The sequence below is a fragment of the Cryptomeria japonica genome, chromosome 6 (genome assembly GCF_030272615.1).
Source record: "Cryptomeria japonica chromosome 6, Sugi_1.0, whole genome shotgun sequence".
In the NCBI taxonomy this organism is placed as follows: Eukaryota; Viridiplantae; Streptophyta; class Pinopsida; order Cupressales; family Cupressaceae; genus Cryptomeria; species Cryptomeria japonica.
Window position 1 is genome coordinate 205,273,776 of NC_081410.1, and position 19,614 is coordinate 205,293,389.

General features: G+C 35.0%; 6 non-coding genes and 1 pseudogene across 6 annotated transcripts; 2 read left to right on the forward strand and 5 right to left on the reverse strand.

The window, feature by feature from the left end:
- Positions 1–7,272: 7,272 nt before the first annotated feature.
- Positions 7,273–7,343, reverse strand: TRNAG-GCC (transfer RNA glycine (anticodon GCC)). The gene has a single exon. It is a non-coding gene; the product is annotated as a tRNA-Gly (tRNA).
- An 81-nt stretch (positions 7,344–7,424) lies between these two features.
- On the reverse strand, positions 7,425–7,497 carry TRNAA-UGC (transfer RNA alanine (anticodon UGC)). The gene has a single exon. It is a non-coding gene; the product is annotated as a tRNA-Ala (tRNA).
- Positions 7,498–7,927: 430 nt separating this feature from the next.
- Positions 7,928–8,030, forward strand: LOC131069872 (U6 spliceosomal RNA). Its single transcript, XR_009112249.1, has one exon. It is a non-coding gene; the product is annotated as a U6 spliceosomal RNA (small nuclear RNA).
- A 2,624-nt stretch (positions 8,031–10,654) lies between these two features.
- On the reverse strand, positions 10,655–18,025 carry LOC131069807 ((S)-8-oxocitronellyl enol synthase ISY1-like; annotated as a pseudogene).
- Positions 18,026–18,713: 688 nt separating this feature from the next.
- TRNAG-GCC (transfer RNA glycine (anticodon GCC)) lies at positions 18,714–18,784 on the reverse strand. Its single transcript has one exon. It is a non-coding gene; the product is annotated as a tRNA-Gly (tRNA).
- An 80-nt stretch (positions 18,785–18,864) lies between these two features.
- On the reverse strand, positions 18,865–18,937 carry TRNAA-UGC (transfer RNA alanine (anticodon UGC)). The gene has a single exon. It is a non-coding gene; the product is annotated as a tRNA-Ala (tRNA).
- Positions 18,938–19,330: 393 nt separating this feature from the next.
- Positions 19,331–19,433, forward strand: LOC131069871 (U6 spliceosomal RNA). The gene has a single exon (XR_009112248.2). It is a non-coding gene; the product is annotated as a U6 spliceosomal RNA (small nuclear RNA).
- Positions 19,434–19,614: the final 181 nt, after the last annotated feature.

The following is a 19,614-nucleotide window of genomic DNA, read 5'->3' on the forward strand; positions in this document are numbered from 1 at the left end:
GACAAAAGTCGGCAATTTGGAATGAGTTAAGTTGGAAGACTTTGTTCAAGGGATTTAGAAGGAGTATTTAGCTACAACTTATTTTAGCAGCCATGAAACTGGGTTATGTTCTAAGGCACCATTGTTAATTTTGAAAGTTGAAAGAAGTTTAGAAGAATTTTTTTGTTTGCTGAAATGAATGTATTCATGACCTGAGTAAATAGGCTGAATAAGCTCATATTAGCATCTATATGTTTATTTAATTGAGAAGAGAATAGTATACAAATAAAATGTGGTCTTGGTGTTTCTAACACAAGGCTAACACCACAGGGTTCTGCACCTTGCTTGAGTCTCTATTTAAGGGAGAAAAGAGATTAAAACAATAGAAAATATATATGAAATTGTTCATACATAAACAGAGTTGAGGATTACTCCTTTACTACAATCTGAAAATACAAGCATAAAATATGTACATTCCTTCAAACCCTTATAGGGTAGAGACCGAGTGGTGGTAATTAATCATTAGCATCTTATAATGTTGAAGCATTCAGTTGTATGCTCATTGGCAACTTGAATAAGTTGAGATTAGCTTGAGAAATGAACTAGTAGCTAAAACTGAGCTTTATTCTTATTTTTACAAGCACGTATGGTAAAGAAGTAAAACAATTTAAACAAGGTTTAAGTTTTCAATTCTTAAGAATAAATAATTGAAAGGACTGTACAATATTTATATCTCTGACTGGTATAGCAAGTACTCGTATGCTATTGCTATGAGTAAAGACGATTATTACAAGTATGATTGTAATGCAAAAGTTAAGTTAACATTATGAAACCCTTGAGTTGAAGGCACATAAACGTGGACATGAGTGCAAGAATGCAAGCTCGTGTACACATGTATGGTGCCATTTGGACTCTTGCAACAATTAACTATACAAAAAATAACAAGATGGTATTATCAAAGGTAGTCGTCCAAGATCATAGCACTACAAATATTGAACCAAGATTAGTCTAGAGATTAACTCCTAAAAACAGTGTCAAGTATATCCCTAAAACCTTGTCAATATGTAGTTAGCATATGAGACAACCTATTTGTCAATATGAGAGAATCTTGGATTAATGTTCTACCTAATTAGGGTGGTGAAAATTGACTGCACATTCATTCGTGCATGCAATTATGAAAACCTTTGGCCAAGGTAGCATTGTGTTATGCAAGCGTCCATCAATTCACATGGTCCAAATGCACTACCTAGTTAGAGGTCATACTAGTTAGGAGGTACCTATAGTGTGTGATAAATTAGAGTTTTGTAGGGTCAAAACATCGGGCTCAGATGACATTAGACCTATCATCTATTTACACCCTCGTGAAGGGCAGGGCCACTTTCAGTAGGAAGATGTGTTGCGAGACTGCCAAGTCTAAAGTTGGGTGGTAAATCGACCTGATGATACTTTCCCTCTGGTCAGATACTATGGTTCTTAAAGAATTTAGAATGAAATCTAAATGTTGTAAACTCTAAACTTTTTTTGTACTTTATTTAATGTGGTATTGTGTTAGAGTAGTTCTTTGAACTATTTATATGCACATGTAATCATTCATGAATAGTTCATGTTAATACTTGCATGTAGGAAAGTTAAATTTCATTTACTTGTGTTTTCAAAAAAAATTCAGTTCTATGAATTGTTATTTGTAAAGCTCTAAGAAATTGTTTTACATTATTTTTATGCTATAGAACTTGCTTGTTACATATAGAGGCAAACATGTGTGTGTGTCTGCACATATATGTATGTACACACACACACACACACACACACACACACACAGAGAGAGAGAGAGAGAGAGAGAGAGAGAGAGAGAGAGAGAGAGGACATTCTTAGAGATAGAGGGGAGCAAAAAAGATATAGAAAGTGATGAATATATAGGGAAAGAAGAATAGAGAGAGAGAAATAGAAAGAGTGATAGAGAGACATATAGGGAGATAAAGAGGCATCATTTGCATTCAAGCACATTTTTTTAATGTTGTTTATATTGAGTTCTTGATCTTTCCTGTCAAGTAATAGTGATTGAAAATCTAGTTTAAGTCGATTCAATACGCTCTTTTGATGTTGACACAAAAATAGTGTTTGAATGCAAATGATGCTTCTTTTCATCATTCATTAATTTTTATTTTTTAATTTGTATTTATTGATAAAAATGTTGTTTAAGTCTGAGCACTTGTCTTTCTAGTAATAATGAATATATTTAGTAACACTTGTATCAGAAGGGGGTGGAAGGGTTACATCGATAGAAAAGTATATTTAAGTTGACATGTTAAGGATGCATATTCATTATTATCTATATAATTTTGTGGTATAACTTCGAGATACATGTAGAATATTTCTTGAAACATTTGAAAAATTTGTGTATTATATACTTGCTTATATTTAATTTAAGGGAAGATTTGTAACATTTCAATTTTGAATATTTTGCAATCATTTTATCCCTTTGCTTATATGGAATGACCTTGGAAAGAGGTTTTTGCTTGTTCATTTTTTCTTTCTTTCTACACATGTAAACAAGAAGTTAGAGAAATTATATCATAAGTGCATGGTTGTTATATAAACACTATATAGTGTAGAAAAATAGTATGCATTAAGAAAAGGAATTATATGGGAGAAAATATAATTTTGGTAACATGCAAAAATTACATTCATTGTAGCAGTGTAGGAATGTAAATCCTATACTTGTGTACCATGAAGTTGTTAACATATGATGTTAGATAAAGAACATTGTATGAATATGATAATAAATTTTTTTATTGAAAGTATATGTATAAGAGGTTGTATTGAAAAATTGTGTACTTGACATTATTATAATGAGAGTAAATGTAGTCAAGTCTTCCTTTTTCTTGATTATTGTGTGAGGATTGTTTTTCATTCTTGAATAGAGATCAAAGGACAATGGTGGTTCTACTCATAGTCCCTTTGATTGATTTAACTCTAGACATCGTTGTCAAAGTTGATCCTTGTCTCTTTTTTTTATCAATACTAATTATTACTTTGTTGAGTGATAGTCCTTGGGATTTATGTATGATATTTGTCCATGCCATGGTTAGTTGTATTTGTGTATGATTACCTAGAGATATGGGTATTATAGGTATAGTTTTTGGGTCATCTTGGTTCCACCAAAGAACATTATATTGATCAAATTACACAAACGTAAATCAGGTAGTTTAGAGCATAGTGTGTACACAATATCTAGTACCTCTCTAATAGATCTGTTTACAAGGCCAACAAATCATCTACAAGTTCATTGTTAATATTTTGAAAATAATTTAATGAGATTTCTTAACTAAGAGAACATAGTAAAGATGCATAAATATGCATTAAGGTATTGTAATAATCAACCCTAAATATCAATCTACGTCGCTTACTCTTATTAGTCTACTATACTTTGGTATTTTGTGTATGACTGAATTTAGTTGTTACAATATGGATGGTTTCATCTTGTAAACTAAAAAGAAAAATTGTAGTAGTTTTAATTGGAGCACAATAATTTTGTTAATGATTTTATGATATATGCACTATTTTCATCTAAGAGGCTGTAAAAATCTTGTCTCAATCTCAAGAAACTATAGCCCTAAAACCTCAATAATTTTAGATAGTTGTCATTCATTCATGAGTAGATCAAAGCAATAGTTGTAGGGAGATTGGTTTTGGTTCATCTCATTTATTTTTTAACTTCTACTTTGGGTAGGGTTTCATAATATTTCTCTTGCAGTGTGACATATGTTTTGCATAATCTACAGGTAAGTTGCTTGCCACATAGTCGCCTATGTGAATATGGGTTGCTAATATGTTATTGGGGTGCCTCTTTGTGTTTTATGTAACTTTATTGCCAAATGACAACTAACATTATTTTTAAACAAAAATCCCCCAAAAATGTGTACTAAGAAATAATTTGCTTGTTTTCATCACACCATTTGACTAAAAAATGTTTCACAAATATAAATGGGTGTGGTTGCAAGATATGCACAAAATGGATTTGGGAATAAGGTTTTAGAAACTTTTAAACAAATGCAACTAATAGTGTAATGCCAAAATATTTATAGGGCCGCAATTAAGGGAACTCACACATGCCTCATAAATTGCAGAATGCCATGGTTACGTAAAAAGAATGAAAGTAATACATGGTAATTGTTGTGTTAGAGGATAAATTGAAACTATTAGTTAAGAGTCACTTTAAATTGAAACTTTGTGATAGAAAATAGATTCAAATGAGTTGTATTGGAAAAGGATTTCTATTAAATGTGGTAGAGAATGGGAACAACTTACATAGACATGAAATTATGATTTTTTTATCTTAATATCTCAATATAAATAAATTAAAAGGAGCAAAGAAGAAAACAATAAATAGGAAAAGACAAAGGGTATGCATATATAACAATAAATGGAAAAATAATAAAAGACGAATACTACTCTCTCTTCCATCCATGAAATATTTTTTTCAAAGAGTTTATTGTTGCAAATGTTTTATATTTTTCTCTACATTGCTAATTGTATTTATACACAATGTGGGCAATGATCTACGTGATCCTTTGATTTTTATTTAATATGTTTTTTATAACTCATCTTATCTACATGACGCCCCCTTAAAAATCAAGAGGCTTCATTCGAATTTATATAGTTTCTAATATTTTTAAGAAATTCTTATAAATATTTGTCAATTATAACAAATATATAACATAATTTCTTAAATTGTTATTATATAAGAATTGAAGTTCAAAGAAAAAAATCAAATGTTTTTATTTATTTATTTAAAACTCATCTTATCTACATGACACACCTTTAAAGATCAAGAAACTTCATTTGAATTTTTTTAATTTCTAATATTTAAAAAATATTCTTAAAAATATTTGTTATATATTTAGAAATGACATTCAATGAAAGAACCTAAATATATTTAGAATCACACATTTTATTTTAAATACATTATTCCAATACTATGATAGATTTCGATTTTTGGACAAATTATCAAATGGGTCATAGTAGTGTTTCACACCAGTCTGCAGATAGATGTGCTCAAGATTTTGGGCATTGGACAGAGCAGTGCATCTTAGAAATTATTGAACACTCTGCCATTGTCTTCACAATTCCTCTCTACTAGTCCAACAAACCCAAAAAAGATGAGTCACATGCTTCAAAATAAAAATCCTTTCTAAAGTTTCTCCTTTGTTTAACACATCACATTACATTCGATGTAATCAACTTGAGTATCTAGAGACCAATCAGGCTTAGACCTCCTGGCAACAACATAAACTTTCCAGGATCTACCAGGGGTGTCTGACAATGGCAAGATTTCAGCCAGGCTATTGCCCAGGATTCCTGTGACTCCTATGATCAGGGCTACTTTTCGCTTGTCAGATTTTATTTCTGAGGCTCGAAGTTTTTGCTGGATTCTCCCCTACATGTAAATAGAAGTCACATACACAACTTTGCTAGATAAGTGAGCCCAATTATTGAACACTCCTTATTTCCTAGTTCAGTTGTTGAGTGAAAAGAACTGGACAATCAACTTTAAGTTAAGCAAGGAAATATCAACTTCTGATCTTATTTCCAGACCACCGTGCATCTCCCTAAAGATATGTACAATCTAGACATGCAAATTAGGTTCCATTTATCTTGATTACAAAACCAGTACCTAGTATACTCTCTTGGGTACGAAATACAAATTTTGACGAAGCACGCAGTTGTGAATCTCACCTGCTCTTTTCTACAGGATTTCTATAGGATAGACGGTTCAATGTACAAATTATTACTCCTTGGATCTCAGAATTGGAAAGTTGATCATTTTGAATGCAGATTTTATATCAGGGTCACTGGCCAGTGGCTTTCACATGACCCCACTGGAAACTTGTTCATGGCGTAGCTTTGACCTTGAGCAATCCTAATAATTTAATAAGCGTAGTGTAGCTTAGTGCTGAAGTCCAGAGCCTCTATACCCAAAACAGAATAGTTCAACCTGAAAAACAGAACAATTCAAAAACACTTAAAACTAATTAATAAAAACCCCCAAACCATGTTGTTATTCTCATAACTTCCTAAATCCCTAAATTAGCTTATAGTTCATTGTCAATTCCCTTGATCCCCAAAACAGAGTAGTTCGATCAGAAAAACAGAGCAATTGACAAACAACTATTGTTTGAAAAGCCAAAACCAAAAAAAAAACTGAAATGCGAACATCAAAGGTGGAACGTAGAAGTCATCTTCATTAAAGGTGCCCCCACATCAATTTAATATCCATTTTCCACAATGGACTACAATTAAGCAGATGGGTTCCAAGGCAGAAACAGATGAACCAGTGGAGTTCATGGCTACTTTGTTGTACTCAATTATCTTACAGTTTAACTCTCAATCTATCCTACATAAAGCAATATTATAAAACATATGAACAACTAAAATACTTACTGCTCTATGACCAAGAGAGCTTGTCCACCATGAGTGCCAACTCATTGTGAGGATCCAATAAAACAACCCAAATGCTAACCTGCCATAACACACATTAGTTAAGAATATTTAAACTGGAAAACAGAATACATACTGAGCAGAACATCGATCCATAAAAAGTGGGATTTCAAGCAGCAAGAGTATATGTTCATGACAGTCACTAGGCTGAGAACAACTTTGGCACAACTTAGCCATATTTTGCAAATAAATTGAGGTTTAAATTTAGTGAAATTGACATGTTGGTTCAACCCTGCTCAAGAGGAATCAATCCTAAAACTGAGAGAAAATGGTTTGTGAGCTACCAATGTCTGAGGAATTGTGATAATATACTATAAACTATAAAGGGTTGAGTTGATATTGAGTGTTGTAAACGAAGGATGAGAGTTCTGAAAGGAGGTCAGAATGAAAGAAAGGAAAAGGGTTAGTTGATGTTGAGTGTTGGTAAAGGAAGGATGAGAGTGAAAGGAGGTCATAATGGAAGGAGGAGGGTTTATATAAATAATGAAGTATGTGGATGGTTGAGTTTGGTGGGGAGAATTTAAACTCAATTTCGAGAGAGGGCGTAGTAATTGACCACCGACCAATAGTATGAGAGAAAGGGCGTAAAATGGATGGCCTAAACTGGCATAAATTTTCTCCAGAAAACACTTGAAGTCCAAGCTCTATGGAATGCAACAGATCTGCAAATTTGAGCGGCGTAAAGCTTGGTTAAATGTTGTTTTATGTGGTACTAATTAGCTTAAAACAGTACAGTATATATGAAAAACATTACATTAAAACAGTTGAGTATATTTGATAAATAGAAAATCCAAATGCACCAGCCGGGAATCGAACCCGGGTCTGTACCGTGGCAGGGTACTATTCTACCACTAGACCACTGGTGCACAGATGAAGCAAATTGAGAGATGAATTGAGTAGAAAACGAATCTTACAAAGAACAGATAAACAGAAAAATGAAATGTAAATGGAGATGCGGGGTATCGAACCCCGTACCTCTCGCATGCAAAGCGAGCGCTCTACCATGTGAGCTACATCCCCGAACTACAGAGTAGTTTTCTCTTTCTGGTATCATTGAAGGAGAAGGGAAGTGCAGCGTTGAGGACATCGGTATGGAAGGTTTAAGAAAACAATGGAACATGGTGTTCACAATGGCCTCTATAGCTCAATGGTAGAGTGTCAGTCTTCTAATCTCTCCTTAAAAAATTAAAAAAAACCTGAAAAATCCGTAGTTCGATCCTGCGTGGAGACAACGGTGGTTTGCTTGTTTGGTTAGAAGTAGCACCTGTTCTCGGTTGTAGTGTATTTATCGTTTTTGGTTGAGCTTTTATATACTTTTTTAATACCTCCGCGGAAAACCGTCTCGACTCCCGAGGCGATGGAAGGAAGGACACGCGTGGCTTTACTCCCACATTTACTACGCATAAATGATGTGGGCGCTACATATATTGTTTTGTACTACCACAAGAGTGTCTCTTCGGAGACATCCGATAAAATTGGAACGATACAGAGAAGATTAGCATGGCCCCTGCGCAAGGATGACACGCATAAATCGAGAAATGGTCCAAATTTTTTTAATACATTTGTGTAGTTTGGTTAATTAGTAGGCTATTTAGTAAATGATGTTGTTTATCTTTAAATCATATATGCATCTATTTTTTTTAATACATTTGTGTAGTTTGGTTAATTAATAGGCTATTTAGTAAATGCTGTTGTTTATCTTTAAATCAAATATGCATCTATTTGCAACATGAGTGAAACAATCAAATTTGCATCTATTTGCAACATGAGTGAAACAAAACAATTGAATCAAGAAGATAATCAAATTGCATTCTCAAAAGGTTCATGTTATGTTTGCAATATGGAGAGAGGGATAGAGAGGAAGAGATACAAATAGATAGAGGGGGAAAGAGTGAGAGAGAGATAGGAGTAAGGAGATAGACATAGAGAGGAAGATATAGTTGAATGAGAAGGAGAGGGAGAGGGAGAGGGATATGGAGAGAAGGAGAAGAGAAAAAAAAAACATTGAAGACAAAGGGATAGATAAAGAGGGAAGGAGTAAATATATAGAGAAGAAGAGAGAGGAAGAGAGAAAAATATAGAGATGGGAAGTGATGCATAGAGATAGGTAGAGAGAGATAGAGAGATAGCGATAGAAAGGTAAAGAGATATAGGGGAGAGAGGAAGATAGATGTAGAGATGAAGAGGGAGACAACTGCATCAAGATATAGAGAGAGATAGAGGGAGAGATAAAGATATAGAGATAGGGATGTAGAGAAGGAGCTCTAGATATAGAGATATAGAGCGAGAGAGAGAGCGAGAGAGAGAGAGAGAGAGAGAGAGAGAGAGATTAAGTGATAGAAAGATAGAGATATAATGATATAGAGAGAGGGGGAGAGAAATCAAGAAAAATAAAGAGAAGAAAAGATAAATAAATAGAGATGAAGAGAGGGGGAGATAGAATGAGTGAGAGAGAAAGTGCGAGAGATGATAAACGCTCTAAATTAGGAAGATAATCAGGCTCCATTATCAATATGCTCATGTTATGTTTGTAATAGGGAGAGAGGTAGATATAGATGGGGGAAGAGTGAGAGTGTGTGAGAGAGATGGGTGAGGAGATAGAGATATAGAGGATGATAAAGATAGAGTTGGAGATGGAGATGTAGGAGAGAGATATGGAGAGGAGAGGGAGAGATAAAGAGTGAGAGAGAAGATTGACAAATAGAGATGGAAGAGATAAATATATAGAGAGGGAGATAGAGGGAGCAATAGAAAGATCTAATTAGAGACAAGAAGTGAAATGTAGAGTAAAGTAGAAAGAGATGGTGAGATAATGAGATAAAGATAGAGGGAGATACGAAATAAGAAATATGGAAAGATAGAGAGTTAAAGCTTGACATAGGGGAGAGATGCAGATAGAGGTAGAGATGAACATAATAGAGAGAGAGAGAGAGAGAGAGAGAGAGAGAGAGAGAGAGAGAGAGAGAGAGAGAGAGAGAGAGAGAGAGAGAGAGAGAGAGAGAGAGAGAGAGATCTAACATTGGCACCCATCAAATAGCAAAGACAAAACAATCTATAGGTTAAAAAAAAAAAAAAAAAAGGATAGATCACCAAGGTGGTAAGGAGATCATATCTACCATTCCCATCATAGCATGGGTTGACCTATTACTTTTTCAAGTTTGATTAAAAATAGGATATTGTAATAATAGGATTATGGTGTTTTAGTAATACTATTAGATTAAATGATTTAATTAATAATATCATATTTTATTTTGTAATTTTGTATTTACATACTTAAGAAAATCCATGTTTTTAAAAATGAATATATTACATATTTTAATTTTTTTTAATATAATTTTAAAAAATTATATCCAAAGTAAAAATAAATTCATCCAGCAGACAATTGACTATCATGAATTAAGGGTTAAAAAAGTATCGTTATTGCACGATGATCTTGTTGCATCCCATAGCTGAGCCTTAACTTATATTATTGCAGTTTTTTCTCATTAAAACTATAGCCATAACTACATCTTTGCTTGGGCTATCACCCACGATGTTCTCTTTATTTCCAGCACCATGGAAGACAGTTGCAACTCTTTGTAAATGTTGATTCAAGAAGAGAAGACTTAGGAATATCAGCTTGATTAATTGATTAAACTCAATCAATTAAAGATTAAAATCTCACATATCTAAAGCAAACTATTATGATCTAATATGTTGATGAAATATTTTTCCTATTTGACACACAATATGATCACAAAACCTTGCCTGCCAAAAAAATATGGTAAACACTTTCTATAAAAACTGCAACGACTTTCACACTAAAACTCTTCAGATATCTTGGGCTTTGATGCAGTCAAGGCAAATACATTGGTCATAGCTGATGAGAACTGTTATTTCCAACCATATTGCTTAAGAAAGCCCACCAGAATTATTTTTAGATACAAACACTGAAATATACATTCGTCGCAATTGGTATTCTCAAAGCGTTGGAAGATTGATCAAAGGAAGGCAGGAAAAGAAGATTGAACAAGAGTATCTCAATTTAGAACAGGATCGAAACTTACAGTTCCATTTGGAAGCATTTTACTTATGTTGCAATAGCAACAATATAACTAAATATAAGACATACTTCGGCTAGCTCGCTTCAGGCTTCTCAGACTTCCTACTGACTGGTAATAGGTTTCAGGCATACTGATCAATGCAATGGAATAATCTTAAGTAACTTCATTTTGTCAATCCATGATACAAAAGAAGATTCTATATTACGAAACCCAAAGAAACCATGCTCCTCACTTTTGTTAATGATAGTGACACACTAAAATGGGGCATTTAGTATAATGTCTGCAAACCACCAATTTCCAACTTCCTCAATTTTGGTGGGGCATAAATTATTTTCTTTCACAATTACTTCCCAGATAGGTCCTTTGTCCTTCATTGCTTTAGTCAAGCTAAATCCTTCACCCTCATATGGTATCATTTCCAGCTCAAGTTTCTCTGCAATTTTCTTACACAATTTTTCCATTTAAATACATCTCCATTAGAACAATTGAAGGCATGGTTCTTAGTGTTTGGTTCCACAACAACCCATATTTCTTGCTCTGCAATCGATTCAGCATCAACTACATCCATAAATTGTTCCCAAGTGATTCTACTGCCTGGGTATTTGAAAGAAAGTTCCTCATATTTGCAAATGGAAGCATAGACACAGGGAGTATCAATCATGTGCTTTAAGATCCAAGGAGAGAAGCCAAATACGACTGTATGTCGGTGAATGGACCAAGTTAGTCCATTTTTCTTCTTGGCAGCGTCAAATAGTATATCTTCAAGTGTGTAGTAGAAATTAGGCCCAGGTAGCCTAGGAGGCTCTTCATGAAGGGGCTCATGGGGCTGAATATTTTGATTTTTGGTCAAATTATCAAATGGACCATAGTAGTGTTTCACACCAATCTGCAAATAGATGTGCTCAAGATTTTGGGCATTGGGCAGTAGTGCATCTTAGACATTATTGAATATTTTGCCATTGTCTTCACAATTTTGTTCCTATCTCTCTACTAGTCCAACAAACCCAAAAAAGATGAGTCACACCCTTCAAAGTAGAAATCATTTCTAAAGTTTCTCCTTTGTTTAACAAATCATATTGGATGTAATCAACTGGACTATCTGGAGACCAATCAGGCTTAAACCTCCTGGCAAAACCATAAACTTTCCAGGGTCCACCAGGAGTGTCTGACAAAGGCAAGATTTTAGCTAGGCTATTGCCCAGGATTCCTGTGACTCCTATGATCAGGGATACTTTTTGCTTGTCAAATTTTATTTCGGAGACTTGAACGTTTTGTTGGACTCTCCCCTACATGTAAATAAAAGTCACACACACAAATTTTCTAGATAAGTGAGCCCAATTATTGAACACTCCTTATTTCATATTTCAGTGGTGGAGTGATAAGAACTAGACAATTGACTTTAAGTTAAGCAAGGAAATATCAACTTCTGATCTTATTTCAAGACCACCGTACATCTCCCTAAAGATCAGTACAATCTAGACATGCAAATTAGGTTAACATCCATTGATCTTGATTACAAAACCAATACCCAATATACTCTTTTGGGTACACATTATGGTGCAGCACACAATTTTGGATCTCACCTGCTCTTTTCTGCATGATAGACGATTCAATGTACAAATTATTATCCCTCAAATCTCAGAATGGGGAAGTTCATCATTTTGAATGCAAATTTTATTTCAGGGTCACTAGCCAGTGGCTTTCACATGACCTCGCCTAGTACTGAAGTCCAGAACCTCAATACCCAAAATAGAGTAGTTCAACCAAAAAAATAGAGCAATTCAAAAACTCTTAAAACTGATTAATAAAAAACCCCAAACCATGTCGTTATTCTCACAACTTTCTAAATCCCCAAAATAGCTAAGAGTTCATTGTCAACTCCCTTGATCCCCAACCAAAACAAAGCAGTTCGATTAGAAAAATAGAGTAGTTGACATGTCTAGATCAGTACAATCTAGACATGCAAATTAGGTTAACATCTATTGATCTTGATTACAAAACCAATACCTAATATACTCTTTTGGGTACACATTATGGTGCAACACGCAATTTTGGATCTCACCTGCTCTTTTATGCATGATAGATGATTCAATGTACAAATTATTATCCCTCAGATCTCAGAATGGGGAAGTTCACCATTTTGAATGCAGATTTTATTTCAGGGTCACTGGCCAGTGGCTTTCACATGACCTCGCTTAGTTCTGAAGTACAAAACCTCAATACCCAAAACAGAGCAGTTCAACCAAAAAAATAGAGCAATTCAAAAACTCTTAAAACTAATTAATAAAAAACCCCAAACCATGTCATTATTCTCACAACTTTCTAAATCCCCAAAATAGCTAATAGTTCATTGTCAGCTCCCTTGATCCCCAACCAAAACAGAGCAGTTCGATAAGAAAAACAAAGTAGTTGACAAACTGCTGTTTTTTGAAAGCCAAAACCGAAAAAAACTAAAGAGCGAACAAGAAAGGTGGAACATGGAAGGCATCTTCATTAAATGTGCCCCATATCAATTTAATATCCATTTTCCACAAGGGGCTACAATTAAGCAGTTGGGTTCCAAGGCAGAAACAGATGAACCAGTGGGGTTCATGGCTACTTTGTTGCACTCAGTTATCTTACAGTTTAACTCTCAATCTGTCCTACATAAAGCAATATTATAAAACATGTGGACAACTAAAATACTTATTGTTCTATGACCAAGAGAGCCTGTCCACCATGACTACCAACTCATTGTGAGGATCCAATGAAACAACCCAAATGCTAACCTGCCATAGCACAAATTAGATAAGAATATTTAAATTGGAAAACATAATACATACTGAGCAGAACATCTATCCATCAAAAATGGGATTTCAAGCAGCAAGACTATATGTTCATGACAGTCACTAGGATGAGAACAACCTTGGCACAACTTATCCATATATTGTAAATAAATTGAGCCATACATTGTAAATAAATTGAGTTTTAAATTTAGTGAAATTGACATGTTGGTACATTCTTATTCAAGATGAATCAGTTGGTTTATGTGCTAGCAATGTCTTAAGGAATTGTAATAATATACTACTAGCAATTGCACCTTAGTGTGCAATGGGTTCGCCGAAATGTGGAAGGATTAATAAGAAAAAGGTGGTCTATTTTTTTTGCATATATTTGTAGTACGTGAGGTTGATTAATAGGCCACTTAGAAATAAAAAAATAAAGATGGAGGGAGGGAAAGATAAATAGGGGGAGATAAAGTGAGGGGGATATAGAGATATATATGGGAAGAGATAGAGAGAGGGGGGGGAAGGCTTTAGAGAGAGAAAAGGGCGAGAGGGGGGTAGAGAGAGAGAAGAGGGGAGAGAGAAGGAGATAGAATATGGAGAGAGAAGATGGCGAGAGAGGGAGAGAGAAGAGGGGAGAGGGATATATAGATAGGGGGCATAAAGAAGGATAGGGAAATAGATAGAGATATAGGGAGATAGAGGTAGATGAAGATATGAAAGAGAGAGAGAGAGAGAGAGAGAGAGAGAGAGAGAGAGAGAGAGAGAGAGAGAGAGAGAGAGAGAGAGAGAGAGAGAGAGAGAGAGAGAGAGAGAGAGAGAGAGAGAGATGGATAGAAAGAGATAGAGAGAGGAGTGAGAGGGAGATAGAGTGAAATAGAGAGATACAGAGAAAAAGAGATGGAGTGAATAAAAAAGAGGTAAAGATATTGAGATATAGATAGAGAAGGGGAGGGAGAGATAGGGTGATAGAGATAAAAGGTGCAAGAGTCAATGAGAAATAAAATGATAAAGGTAAGTAATAGAGAGATGTATAAAGAGGGAGAGAGATAGAGAGAGATAGAGAGATAGAGAGATAGAGACAGATGTAGAGATAGGAAGGGAGAAACAAGGAGTGTGTGTACATATATGAGTAAGAGAGAATAGAGAGGGAGAAGGAGAAATCGAGATGGTAAAGAGGGGGTGATGAAGATATTAAAAGATAAAGATATACAAAGTGATATATAAAGAGAGGCAAAGGGGGATATATTTATAGAAAGAGTATGAGAGATGGATTGAATAAGAGAGAGATAGAGATAATGTGATATAAATAGAGAGGGAGAAGGAGAGGGAGAGATGGGAAGAATAAGATATAGATAAAGAGGGAAAGTGGGAGATGGGAAGATAGAGATAGTGGGGGAAAGAGTGAGAGATAAAATACGTGATAGAGACAAGTAATAATGAGGCAAAGGAAGAGACATGGAGGGGGGTGAGATAAAGAGATATAGACAAAGATAGGGAGGAAAAAATAGGGAGTGTATGTGTATGAGTGAGAGAGAAACTTGAAGTGTGAATATGTGAATGAGAGATAGATATGGAGATAGGGATAGAGAGGTCAAGAGATGTATAAAAATAGATGGAGAGGGAGGAGAAAAATATAGAGGATAGAGAAGTAGAGAGATATAGAAAAGGGAACGATAGGAAGGGAGGGAGAGAGATAGACATACAAAGAGGGAGAGATAAAGATATAGATATAGTAGGAAAGATAGAAGAGAAGGAGATATAATGTACGATATAAGGAGATGGAGATAAGGAAGAGAGATGGAGAGGAAGATGGAGATATAATGTAATATATTATATAATATTAATTATTATTATTATAGAATATAAATAAAATCCCTACTAATTGAAATAGAAAATTGCATAGCTCCAGATGCTACTTGAATGGTACGTTATGCTTATCTTTACTATGATTACATTTTATGCTTCTTAACATTTCCGCATCCTATAATCCAATTACCCTTGTGCCATGCTTACACATTTTTTTCTTATAATTACATGCCACATGATCCTTATTATATCATGTATGATTTCATGTTTATCAAAGCTTTATCTTATGCTCTATATTGCTTCATCATCTTTTTGTTTATTATGTTATGATTGTAGAAGCACTTTCATACCATTAGCTTTTCTATCACTATGTTGTTATCTATATGTTAAAAATTATGTATCATTCTTGTAGATCTATATAGTTGTAAAAGTCATGTCTTTTTTGCATTGATATAAAAAATTTCTTTGTTTTGTGTTTATCCTTGGAATTTATGTCTAGTGATTCCCATGCATAGTGTATTTTTCCATGATCACCTACTGATACAAGTATTGTTAGAGTTATAGTTTTTATTTTATTGTAGATATAAGGGTGCATTTCACATGCTTCATGTCTTCTTTGTATACTATTAATGACTACCCCTTTATATTTCTTACAATATTAGAATCTTAAGGGTTGAATGTATAGTCAGGGCTTGTATGTTGAATACAACTACTCTCGTAGGAGTAACAACGAGCAAGTTATGTTTTTTGTGATGCTACACTCGAAAGCACATGACTAATGCAATGAATCAAACACTATTTTCCTACACATGTCATCCCTTGAATGATCATATGCAGGGGTTTCTTGAAGTAATTATTATTAAATTATTCCTTAATAATGGTAAGTGCTAGTTATTTTTCGGAGATGTTGCATATGGTGGATCATTCCACTCTAATATGGATTGGTCATATTTTTAGGACATCTGGGTTATGTTTATGACTATTACGCAACATCATGTAAATTTGGGAGTATAAAATGTTCATTCTATTTGTTATTATCAAAATCACATTACTGAGCATCTCAATGGCATTTACATTTCCTTCATTATTAATATCTATTTGTGTTTAAAACTCAATTTTTGTTTCCATTGTGCGGTTGTCATGCCACACATGATATTTTTTAAATTTGTTTCCTTCTAATTTATGATAACCTCTTTTTTATTACATTTATATGTATGACAATGCTATAAAAATATTTTAATAAAAGTAGCTCACTCTAGTAAAATGTTCTAAAATATTCTAAATCCACTCCTAAAACTATATAGAATCAAGGAAACGCATTGACAATTGCCTTTTATTTACTATCTTCCAAACAACAAAATCATTATAATCTGTTGAATAACAGACATGTATGGGCCTAGCTATAGTGGAACTCCACAAGAATCCAATTTATTTTGCATTTTAAGACATGGTTAGAGATTTAATGCTTGTGAAGACTACCTAGGGGAAAGGACCCAGTAGTTGTGCACCCTAACTTCGTGCTTCTCAAAATCCTACTTGGAAATTTCAAATCACTCCAATTTTTTTACAGCAGCTTACTTGGCAAGTCCCCTGCTTATAACTAAGGTTTCGAGGCCACATCATCAAATATGATGCCACATCAGCATGCTTTTTGCCAAGGTGTCCAAAACAACCCCCCAAAAAAGTGAGACCAATAGGCGTGCAAAAGAGACCCCAATAGTTGTGCAGCTGACATGGCATCACCTGATTGGTTACTTTTTATAATATTAGTACATTTCTTAACAACTATTGATACATTTCCTAACAACTGTTGGTACATTTCCTAACAAAAATTGATATTTTTTGTTTCAAACAATAGGTTTTATTTGTTCAATTTTTGGAACAAAATGTATCAACAACCCTCACAACAATTGGAACATGCTCAACTACTGGGTCCTTTCCCCTCCTGAACAAAGAAAAGGACCTTCAACGACATTAAAATTGAATGTATTTCTTTCAATAAATTATTATTAGCGTACTCCTTGAACTACAGATCTATGCACCTTGTAATCCAAGATGTTGAACATTTTGAACAAATGTAGCCATTCAGCCAAAACATTTATTTGTAAAATTTGATTGGTTTTTTCTTACAATAGAGGACAGGGTATTACAGATAAATTAGTTAAGCTTGTTAGCATCAAGAAACATGAATACTCGAATGACTACTTAAAACAGATTTCAGAAGCTCAGCCATGCATCTTGTCACATTTCTAAGGTATTCAGAAACTGCTCCTAAATGGGAGCTTTGGAACGGGTATGGACATCCATCAAAGCATAATGGTGGATTTTTATCAAATATTATGGTTAGAAATGCTCTGGTAGATATGCTTGCAAAGTGTGGAAACACAAAAAAAAGGCACATGAACTGTTTGACAGAATGCCTCAAAAGAGACGATGTCTCATGGAATGCACTTATCAGAAGCTTTGAAGAAAAAGGATGTTATGAAAAGGCTTTAGACATTTCAAACGAATGCAATTGCCAGGTATAAAGCCAATTTTTTTGCCATTGTCCTCCCTGCCCATGCCAAAATGGGAGCTTTGTAATAGGGTATGGACATGCATCAAATCATAATGGTAGGGAGATTTTTGCCAAATCACTGAAGAAATGAGTACCAGGAAACATAACGACGACACAAATGGGCGATTAAAAAGACCAGACACAACTATTTTTTCTGCTAACACAAGCGAAGATGAGTGTGCCGTAAAGGTCAATGAAGCAATTGAAAAATCCCCATTTTCACGGTTGTATTCCCTTGATGAAGAAGATAACCTATGGGGAATAGTTGTAGACATTGAGATCTTCGCGACAACGTGTACAATGGCAAGAAAGGTAACCCAAGAGGCCGTAGAGGTAGCAGTGGCATTCTTCTCGACATTTAGGCGCTGCGGCATTTCTCTTTTGAAGGAAAGAAACAAGGGTTTAAAATGTGCCAGAAGACAAACCAACGGGATGAAACCGGCCGACGACACTTGTTCGACGTGAGGAATTGAATTCTGGTGGGTGATGGGATAGACATTGTCTGGCATAAGGCTGACTGATTTGATTTCTACTGTGGAATCTGACATGGACTTTAATCAGTTGAGTGATTTTGAATTCATGATAAAAGCGCGTGTTCTGACAACCGTGGATAGTGGACGACAGAGGTAAAGTGAATGATGGATGCATAAAGATGAACGGTCTGCGTGCTTTCTCTTCACTTTCACATACAACCAGCCAGTGAGAAAAATCAATGCACGCACGAAAGTGTTTCCGTCGTCTTGCTTTGGTATTAAAGAATCTTGAGCCATTGATTTTAAAAATCTGCCCGTCCATTTCATATAAGAAACGCCTTCGGCGTAATAAAAGGTTGCATTGATGTTTAGTGTTGGTAAAGGAAGGATGGGAGAGTCTTGAAAGGAGGGGAGGGTTTGTATCAAATAATTTAAAATCGATCTCGAGAAGAAATTAGGGTTTCTATCAAATAATGAATAAAAGAGGAGGGTCCACCGACCAATACTCTGAGAGAAAGGGCGTAAAATGGATAGCCTAAACTAGCGCAAATTTTCTCCAAAAATTACTAGAAGTCGAAGCTCCACGGAATGCACCAGCCGGGAATCGGACCCGGGTCTGTACCGTGGCAGGGTACTATTCTACCACTAGACCACTGGTGCGAGATGAAGCGGCTTTAGAGAGATGAATTTGTCAGATTTCTGTAAACAAAGGACAGATAAACAGAAAAATGAATTACAAATGGAGATGCGGGGTATCGAACCCCGTACCTCTCGCATGCAAAGCGAGCGCTCTACCATGTGAGCTACATCCCCGAACTGCACAGGGGTTTTCTTTTTCTGGCATGATTGGACAAGAAAGGATGCACATCGTTGTGGGCATCGGTATGCAGGGTTTATGGAAACCTAGTTTATCGTCATTAGCAAGAAATTGGAAAAAATGGGTAATGTTCTTCACAATGACCTCTATAGCTCAGTTGTAAAGCAAGCGAGGGCGAGGGTGAGGGTGGATTGTTTGTTTGGTTAGCAGGTGTAGTGAGTTGAGGTTTTTAATATTGTTGATGTAGGTACTTTAATACCAGCGCAGCCTACCTTGTCTCTACTCCCGAGGAGGCGATGGAACGAAGGACACGCGTGGCTTTGATCCCACATTTACTACGCATAAATGATATGAGCACTACATATATTGTTTTGTACGGTTTTTGTAGTGTCTCTTCGGAGACATCCGATAAAATTGGAACGATACAGAGAAGATTAGCATAGCCCCTGCGCAAGGATGACACGCATAAATCGAGAAATGGTCCAAATTTTTTTGAGACTATTTTACTTATTTTATAACTTCAAATTTTGGAAGGTTAATTAGGAAGATTTGTGTTCTATTATATGCATATATATTTGTGCATCACATGAAGTCAATTGGCAGGTGATTTAGCAAATAATTTTGTTTGTCTAATAATGTGTGGGGTTAATAGGAAAAATTTTGGTTTATTTTT